This window comes from Tiliqua scincoides, chromosome 3 (assembly GCF_035046505.1).
Source record: "Tiliqua scincoides isolate rTilSci1 chromosome 3, rTilSci1.hap2, whole genome shotgun sequence".
NCBI classification, from domain to species: Eukaryota; Metazoa; Chordata; class Lepidosauria; order Squamata; family Scincidae; genus Tiliqua; species Tiliqua scincoides.
The window spans coordinates 233536998-233545466 of record NC_089823.1 but is presented as its reverse complement, the minus strand read 5'-3'; the positions used below and the strand labels follow the sequence as shown (position 1 = coordinate 233545466).

Below are 8469 nucleotides of genomic sequence, written 5' to 3'. Positions count from 1 at the left end.
ATGCAGAGGCAGCATGCTGGGTTGCACTGCCCCTGATCAGCCTGCACATGCATGTCAGTAATACAAAGCAGGGGGAAAGATGCAGATGACCAAAAGCTGCGGCAAACTTCACATGCTTCAGTTCTGGTATTAATTTTTGAGCTTCCCCTAGTTAAATTGGATTTCAAGAGAAAGGGAATAAGGTCAGAGCAGACCTTATGGAACAATGAAGAAACAGACTGGAGGGAATCCATTCATTCCTAGCAAGCCCACATAGCTGGTTGAGATGCCAGCTGGTTCAACATGTGGAAAACCAGTGGCATAGCTAGAGGGGGTGCAAAGCACTAAGTTTTGCAGGGAGCCTCACCGCAGCGTGCAAGCAGACCCTCCCCTGCAAAACTTAGTGCTTTGCACACTGTGGTGAGGTCCTCTGCAAAACTTAGTACTTGGCACCCCCTTGAGCTACACCACTGGAGCAACACACAGACATGCACCACAGCTATCAGGGGTGCTTCTCTCCCAATCCTGACATTGACAAGCTGTCCAAATGAGGCCTTCAGTCCCTTCTCTGGACACCTCTATCAATTACAGAGGCAAACAATTTCATGTTAGGGATGAGAAGGATTGACTGCAATCTCCATCCAGAGTTGTCACTGTCTTCCTTAGTCAAGCTATTCAGTCATCAGTGCCTGCAGAGGAACAAATGAACTTTGTTCTTCTTATAGTGGGATAAGGAGCATAAGTAATCTTGCTATTGTGGCCAGCAGCAATGACACTGGCATTCTTCAAAATCACTCCAGCCAATTCCCAAAACAGTTGACCCTGTAGGACGAACCTTAGAATTTCCAAGTGTGTGTGTGTTTGCAGATAACACAGGCCAACACACATTTTGCTTCATTAAACATTACACCAATTCCTGGGTATATTTGGGGTGCTGATTCCAAAAATGGCATCAGTTTTGCCCTATCACGTTTAGTTTTGGAGACACAGCATAGCTTCCTCGTGAGGAAGCTGCTTGAACCATTCACTAATGAGGCTATACTATATCTCCAAAACTAGACGCGATAGGGCAAAACGGGTGCCATTTTTGGAATCAGCACCCCAAATTCATATCAAACCACCATAAAGTTTGGGAAAAACTTTTCTGACCCTCAGTTTTGCAGGCCTGTGTAATGTTTCAACACCTGCCAGCTCACTGAGCAAAATGGATCATCTTTGGGATGGGATGTGTTCCACTGCCACCACCACCAGGCCCAGGGCATCTACTTATTTATTTAAAAGATTTCAATATGGCCTGCTGATTTTTCAGTTCCATGAATGAGGCTCCAGAGATCATGCTTGCTCTCTTCAGTACAACTTAATTCTTGCTAATTAGGTAAACCTAATCTTGGTCAAACCACTTTAGTATATTGTGCAGGGCAGATATGACTGAATTATCTTACAACTCACAACAGATGCAGATGCATAGACAACTAAGGGCGCAATCCTATCCAGTTTTCCAGTGCCTGTGCAGCTGTGCCAATGAGGCATGCACTGCATCTTGTGGTGGGGCAGCACAAAGCCTCCTTAGGGTATGGGAGAATTTGTTCCCTTACCTTGGGGCTGCATTTGTTCCCTTACCTTGGGCAGGAGGTCTGGTCTAGAGGGTAGAGCCTCCATTAGCCCGAAGATAACATCAGAAGGTCGCCAGTTCAAGGACACCAGCAGCTCCCTGAATGGCTGAGAAGGGTGAGAACTTGAAGCAGCTGACAAGCCCAGCTGAGTGATTCCACCTGCTCTTGGTGTGAGCAAGAAGCATCTTGGCTGCCCTCCATGTGAGAGACGGAGCGGCTTGCCAGCCTGCGTGGAAGTACTGGAGGCCAGAAGTGAGACCAAACCAGGAAGATCCATTCTGAAATGTTGTTGGTTCTTGAAAGAGAGAACCTCTATGATTGTAAAAATCCCCTTGAGGGATTTAGAAATGCCTGCCTATGTAAACCACCTTGAATAAAGTCAGAGAAGTAATCCGATGACCAGAAAGGCGGTATATAAATACCTACTTATTATTATTATTATTATTATTATTATTATTATTATTATTATTACTACTACTACTACTACTACTACTACTACTACTACTACACCAGTGCTGGAAAATTGGATGGGATTGGGTCCTAATATGATGGGGAGAAAGCTTGGGTGGAACGCTTCTCCCTGCCATGTTGTATTTTATGTGCAAGGAGGAGCATTCTATTCTGTGGGTCCTCACTTGCTCTGTGATGTCCTTGTTACTAGGAAGTGGTGCAGAAACTGGGGGGTGCGTCTTTGGCACCCTGACTCTAGACATGCAAGGTACCACAGGGTTCTCTTCGGCCCCCTTCCAATGCTGTTTAATATCTACATGAAACCCCTGGGAGAGGCCATCTGGAGATTCAGATTTGGTGTCACCAATACACAGAAATTGCTCCACTCTTGTCTCTTCTTTCCATCAAATAGGGAGTCTGCTGCGATCCTAGACCACTGCCTGGAGGCAGTTGAGAACTGGATGCAGTAAAATAAGCTGAAATTAAATGCGTACAGGCAACCACACTGCAGGTAGTTGACTATTAACTTGTTCTGAATGGGGTTGCACTCCCTCTGCAGGAGCAGGTTCAAGCTGCAGGAGCGGCTTGAGAACTCTCCTGGATTCACTACTGCTCCTGAATCTCGAGGGCAGCTAGGGAAGCTTTTGCCTGGTTTTGATTGGGGCACCAGCTGTAGCCTTACATGAGTCATTTGGACCTGACCAAAATGGCCCATGCCTCAGTGACGTCAAGAGCCGATTTCTTGCAACGTGCTCTACATGGGGCTTGGCGGCTCAACTTGGTTGGGTCACTCCTGCAGTGGTTATGCTGGCTGCCGGTTCATTTCCAGGCCCAATTCAAGGGACTGGTTTTGACTTTGAAAGTAAAAACGTCTCCCTGTTCTTCAGGCTTCTAACAGTATTTCCCTATAGATCTGGAGTGGGCTTACCTGCAATCAGGGTCTTCTAGAAATGGGGCTAGGCTGAATGAACGTCTCCATCATCACCACTTTACAGGCACGTCTAGAATCCCCAGATACCTGGGTTCAACCCCCACCGTCCTGGAGACGGGATCCCTTACCCAGCCTTTTCCCAGCAAACATGATAGGCAGATTAATAATAACAGGGAAATAATAATAATTCCCTTTTGCGGAAACTGATATGAGCTTTGCCGATCAAATAAGGTGTTGTTTATTTGACTATGATGTATATTTAAAAGTCTCCGTTACATTTGGCCCTCAGGCAAGCCCTAATGAGCTGCAGCTGTCCTGGCTCTCATTAGCTTTAATGACATCTTCCTTGATCCATTTTTCTTTGGGGCAAGAAGTTGTCCTTTCGGTGGCCGTATGCACGCTCAGACCCAGAGACACCTCGCCCTGCGAGGGCAGGCGGCTCAGAACAGTGGAGCAATGATAAATGGGCCTCTTGACCGAGACAGACAAACCTTTCCTGGAAGAGTCCATTCTTATTTACAACAAATGGAGTGTAATTTGCTTTGGCAAAAACCTTTCAACTGGAACATATTTGCATAAAAAAAAGAGCTTGGTTGGATTTTTCCTTCCCCTGGTCTGCAGTAGTAAATTAGACAAAGACTATACAAATTCCTTTTCATGAATTGTGGTGGTTGTTGTTGTTTAATATCATCCTCTCTCTGCTTTAATAGATAGGCATCAAACTTCAAGGATCCATCGTTGCACCAGTGGAATAAAAGAACTTGCCTACATCTGAGCCTCCTTTGGTCCACATTTGTTTAGACAGGCAGCAGGAGATTTGAAAGACCACAACATCTGCAGCAGGATAAGTTATTTAAGTCACACTTGGAAAGTTATCATCCTTCAATGACGAATCTGCTGTGATTCCATTTTCACTCTCACAGTCAAGAAGACCCCACTGAGAGGTGCTACTTCAGACTGAGGGTTCATCTAGTTTCCAGTAGTGGTTGGATAGATGCCTGTGTGAAGGCTACAGCCTGCCCCATTACTTGTCATCCCCATCAGTGACATTATTTCATTGACTCTTAGCTCGGAGGTAATGAAAGCGAGGTTCAGAGGCACATGAAGCTGCAGGTGTGCTGAAGATGCTTGAACCTCTTGACCACAGAACAGTGGGTTCCTAGAAGTCCTACGTGGATCAGTTTCTCTCAGACCTCCTGACGGTCTGAGGTGGCATGCCAGAGGCAGCCCTTCCTTAACTCAATGTCATGCCAGGCTCTTGTCCTCCAATTCTCCAATGCCCTGGCTCAGCACTCTTCTCTCCCTCCACATTTCCCCTTCCTTTATGTCCCCCTCTTCCTTTTCCAATCCAGGAAGTGGGAGGAGAAGAAGGGGCAGTGGAAAAAAAAGGCAGAGATGGGTACCCCCCATACCAATGCGCTGCCTGAGACAACTGCTTCAGTTGCCCTCATTGTTAGGCAGGCCCCGCATAGAGGCTATGCCTGCCTCCCTTCTTTGGACAATACCCAGAAGTATGGAGAGGGGATGTATTAGATTTTTGCTTTGCTTGGCAACCTTCAGTCTCGAAAGACTATGGTATAAGCCTACAGCACCCGGTATTCCCAGGCAGTCTCCCATCCAAGTACTAACCAGGCCTGACCCTGCTTAGCTTCCAAGATCAGACGAGATCGGGCATGTGCAGGGTAACAGTTGCTTAGATTTTTGCATCAGCTTTTTTTACTTCCTCCGAACAACCCCCCCCCATGCAGTTGGCCGGGGGGGGGGAGAGTACATGCTTTCTGATTAAGGGCACAATCCTAACCAGGTCTACTCAGAAGTAAGTTCTATTTTGTTCAATGGGCTTACTTTCAGGAAAGTGCTGTTAGGATTGTAGCCTCCACTATACATGTCCAACCTTTTTATACACTGACCTTTTATCCACGGATTTGACACAACACTGATGGCCACTGTAGATAAGAAGGACCCTTAGATAAGAAGGACCACTGTAGATAAGAAGGACCCTTGGCCAGCCTTCGGAGAAATAGGTTTGAGATGAGTTTGGGGATGAGGGCAATGGTTTCTGATGAGTAAATTTTATATATTTTATATTAAAACGTGCTTAGATTCATTTGGTCCGTGAACTCACATGCACTTTTTAAGCACACATTTTGATTGCTTTCCATTCTACCATTGAGATATAAAGTCTATAATACATTTCTTTTATAGCTCTAAGAGCCCAATCCTGGGCTCGACGCACCGGCTTAATGCCGGCGCACACTGTCACAAACATGCCTTAAGGTGTAAGGCACCACTAAGCCGCGGCAGGATAAGCGGAGGCAGAGGGTAGGCGGGGAGGAGACTTCTGGGGAGGGGGTAAACAGGCAGAGGGCAGAGAGAGGGTGGGGAGGAGGTGTGACGGGAAGGCGGAGGATGGAGAGAGGGTGGGGAGGAGGTGTGACGGGAAGGCAGAGGACGGAGAGAGGGTGGGGAGGAGGTGTGACAGGGAGGTGGGGAGAGGGCGGGTGGGAGGCGTGCCGGGGAGAGGGATCAGGAAGGGAGAGAGGGAGGGTCCGTTGGAGCAATCCTGACCATTCTTGTGGGGCTCAGCACCCTACACGAATGCTTTTACCTTACTGCCAGCCTTTTGGTCCGCAGTAAATTGAGTAGACCCACTGTGGGGCTACTTTCCTTACCTTACAAAAGTCTCCTTCTCCCGAGGTGCCGTCCTTGGTCGCCCATGGCGTGCAGGATGCGGCAGCAGCCGTTTTCGGCGCCACAGAAGCTGCGCGCCACAGGAGCTCAGGATTGGGCTGTAAGTTTCTACAGAATTTGGCTGTGAACCTGGGGCCCCACAAATAGGCCCTGCAGCTCCTAAGGCTAGCCCTGTGATTCTTCAGTGTGATTTCTAGGGAAAGGGGGCAATTGGCTGGGTTTCCTACCATATGCAGTGGTGTAGCTGGAGGGGGTGCAAAGCACTAAGTTTTGCAGGAATCCTCACTGTGGCATGCAAGTGGCCCCTCCCCTTCAGAACCATTCCAGGCCCCTCTGCTTTGCTGTTAAGGCCCTGAGTGGGCCTGAAGGGGGGGAGGACGGCCCGCTTGCACACCACGGTGAGGCTCCCTGCAAAATGCTTTGCGCCTCCTCTAGCTATGCCACTGCTCATATGAAATGTTGCAGGACCCCCAAATGCTTCCTGTTTCAGCTTTCCAGAAATGTTACTCCTGCTCATATTGGCAAAGTGGTTCAGGAAGAGAAGAATGAGAGGCAGGTGGTCGCGTGAGACTTTATTGCAGAAGATTGTGTGCTTTAATGGAGTGTTGGGTCATCTTGATTTCATCAGGTTGGGTTTTGAAGTGCCTTCTTCTGCCAATGTAGCTAAAGCAGCAGTGCAGTGGGCTGCCCATGTGGCAATACCAGCCTGCACAACTTCCTAGATATTTTCCAGGCAGAACACATAAGTGGGATACATGTCAGTTGCTCAACCCTGGCACAAGAAAGGCTTAAGCGAACAAAAACTTAGAGGACGGGAGCAGGAGTGGCCAAACAGGCATCCATTCACCTTCAGTCCCTCTGGAGTACTGGAGACCATATCTCCTCCTTCCATCTCTCCTTGTGAGAATTCAAGGGTTGGTCATTAATCATACGAGCCGTCTTCTTCATGAGAATACAATGACCTTCCTTATCCAACTCTTCAACATATCCGACATGTGCAATAACAATCAGGCTTGACGTATCCACTTTACTCTCAAGAAGTGTTACGTGTTAGAAAAAACCTTCACGTAATTATTAGATTTTTAGTTAGTTATAGTTATATATAGAACATTTTTATTCAAGTTAAGAATAATCACAGTGATAAATGGAAGCGAAAGAAGAGCACACAAATAAAAATCACAGTATCACTGGTACTGCCCGCGAAGGTCGGGCCCCAACTAGAGGCCTCGGATCATTGCGGCTATCGACGGATAATTGATGCAGTTCCAATCACAGCAGCTCTTTGCAGTTCATCGAATGTAATTGCATTCATTGTTGTTGCATTCAGTTGTTGCAAACAGTTGTCAAAATTTGAGGAGTGATAGATAGATAGATAGATAGATAGATAGATAGATAGATAGATAGATAGATAGATAGATAGATAGATAGATAGATATAGTTATAGTTTTAAATATATATATATAACTATTAGTTATAGCTATAATAGAACCCATTTTAATCAAGCCATGGATTCCTAATTATCCAGACTCATTAGGTGTCGCCACCCCTGATTTGTGTCTGTATAAGATCCTAGAACTCCTGTCTCCCTAACCATCTGATTATTTGTATTTTGGAGATGCACTGGTCAATATGACCCATGGGCAGCACAATACTAACTTGCGCTGGAACAGGCAGGCCAGGAGGTCTGCACTGTATCTAGTGCAAGGTTGAAGCTATCTGCGGCTTAGCCCGAGGCAAGGGGAAACTTTTCCCTTTACCCTGGGTAAAGCAGCAGCAGCCCCAATGGGTCTACTCGAATCTGCGCCACCTGATGAGGTGGCGCAAATCCCAGCAGAACAGAGCAGCCCAGAGCTGCACCATGTGGGCTGGGAATGGAGCTGGGATCTGGCATAACTGCCGGTTCCTGATCCCGCCTCCCAGTCCCCTCCCACCTGCCCTGGGAACACCCACTGCCTGCTCTCTCCCTGCCCTGGAATGCCTCCCTCTTTTCTTTTTTACTTTTGTTTACTGTTTTTGTCAGCAGAAGTGAAAGCGGAGCGATCGCGCTCCACCTCCGCAAAACCAGAGGTGGAGCGCGATCACTCCACCTTCACTTTCGACGACCTGAGGAGCCCTGCAGAAGTTCGCGCAGGGCTCCCTGCACCCCGCGACGGCTGCTGCAGGGACTGGTGAGAGCATCCCAGTCCCTGCAGCCCCCTCAGAAGTGAAAGTGAAGCAGTCATGCTCCACTTCCGGTTTTGCAGAGGTGGAGTGCAGTCGCTCCATTTTCACTTCCGACAAGCTGGGGAGCCCTGCAGACACTCGCGCAGGGCTCCCCACACCTCCCACAGGCTGCTGCAGGGACTGGTGAGTACATCCCAGTCCCTGCAGCCCCCTGAGTGGCGCAATCCTGGGGATCACGTCGCTGCCTCTTCCTTGCTGCCCCGCCCCTTAAAGGGGCAGGGGCCAGGGCCTTCAGGCTGGGGCGTCACGACACCCCAATTTGGAAACCTCTGGATTGAGGGCCCAATCCTATCCAACTTTTCACATCCAGCAGGATGTGCACTGCATCCTGCGGTGATGGGGCAGTCATAGAGACCTCCTCAAGTTAAGGGAACATTTGCTACCTTACCATGGGACTGTGTTGTGGCTGCAATAGCACTGGAAAGTGAATAAGATTGGGCCCTAAGTGTGAGATTCTGAAGCTGGGCAAGTCTGAGGCTTTGAGTCACTGCCCAGTTCTTTTCAACAGAGAACAGAAAGAGGACTTTATCATAATTTAACTGGTTTTCACCCAGTGAAATGCCACAGACCCACTATCTGCTC

At 48.1% G+C, this 8469-nt stretch overlaps 1 pseudogene; it reads right to left on the bottom strand.

Moving 5' to 3' along the window:
• Positions 1-4553: 4553 nt before the first annotated feature.
• On the bottom strand, positions 4554-4672 carry LOC136646657 (5S ribosomal RNA; annotated as a pseudogene).
• Positions 4673-8469: the final 3797 nt, after the last annotated feature.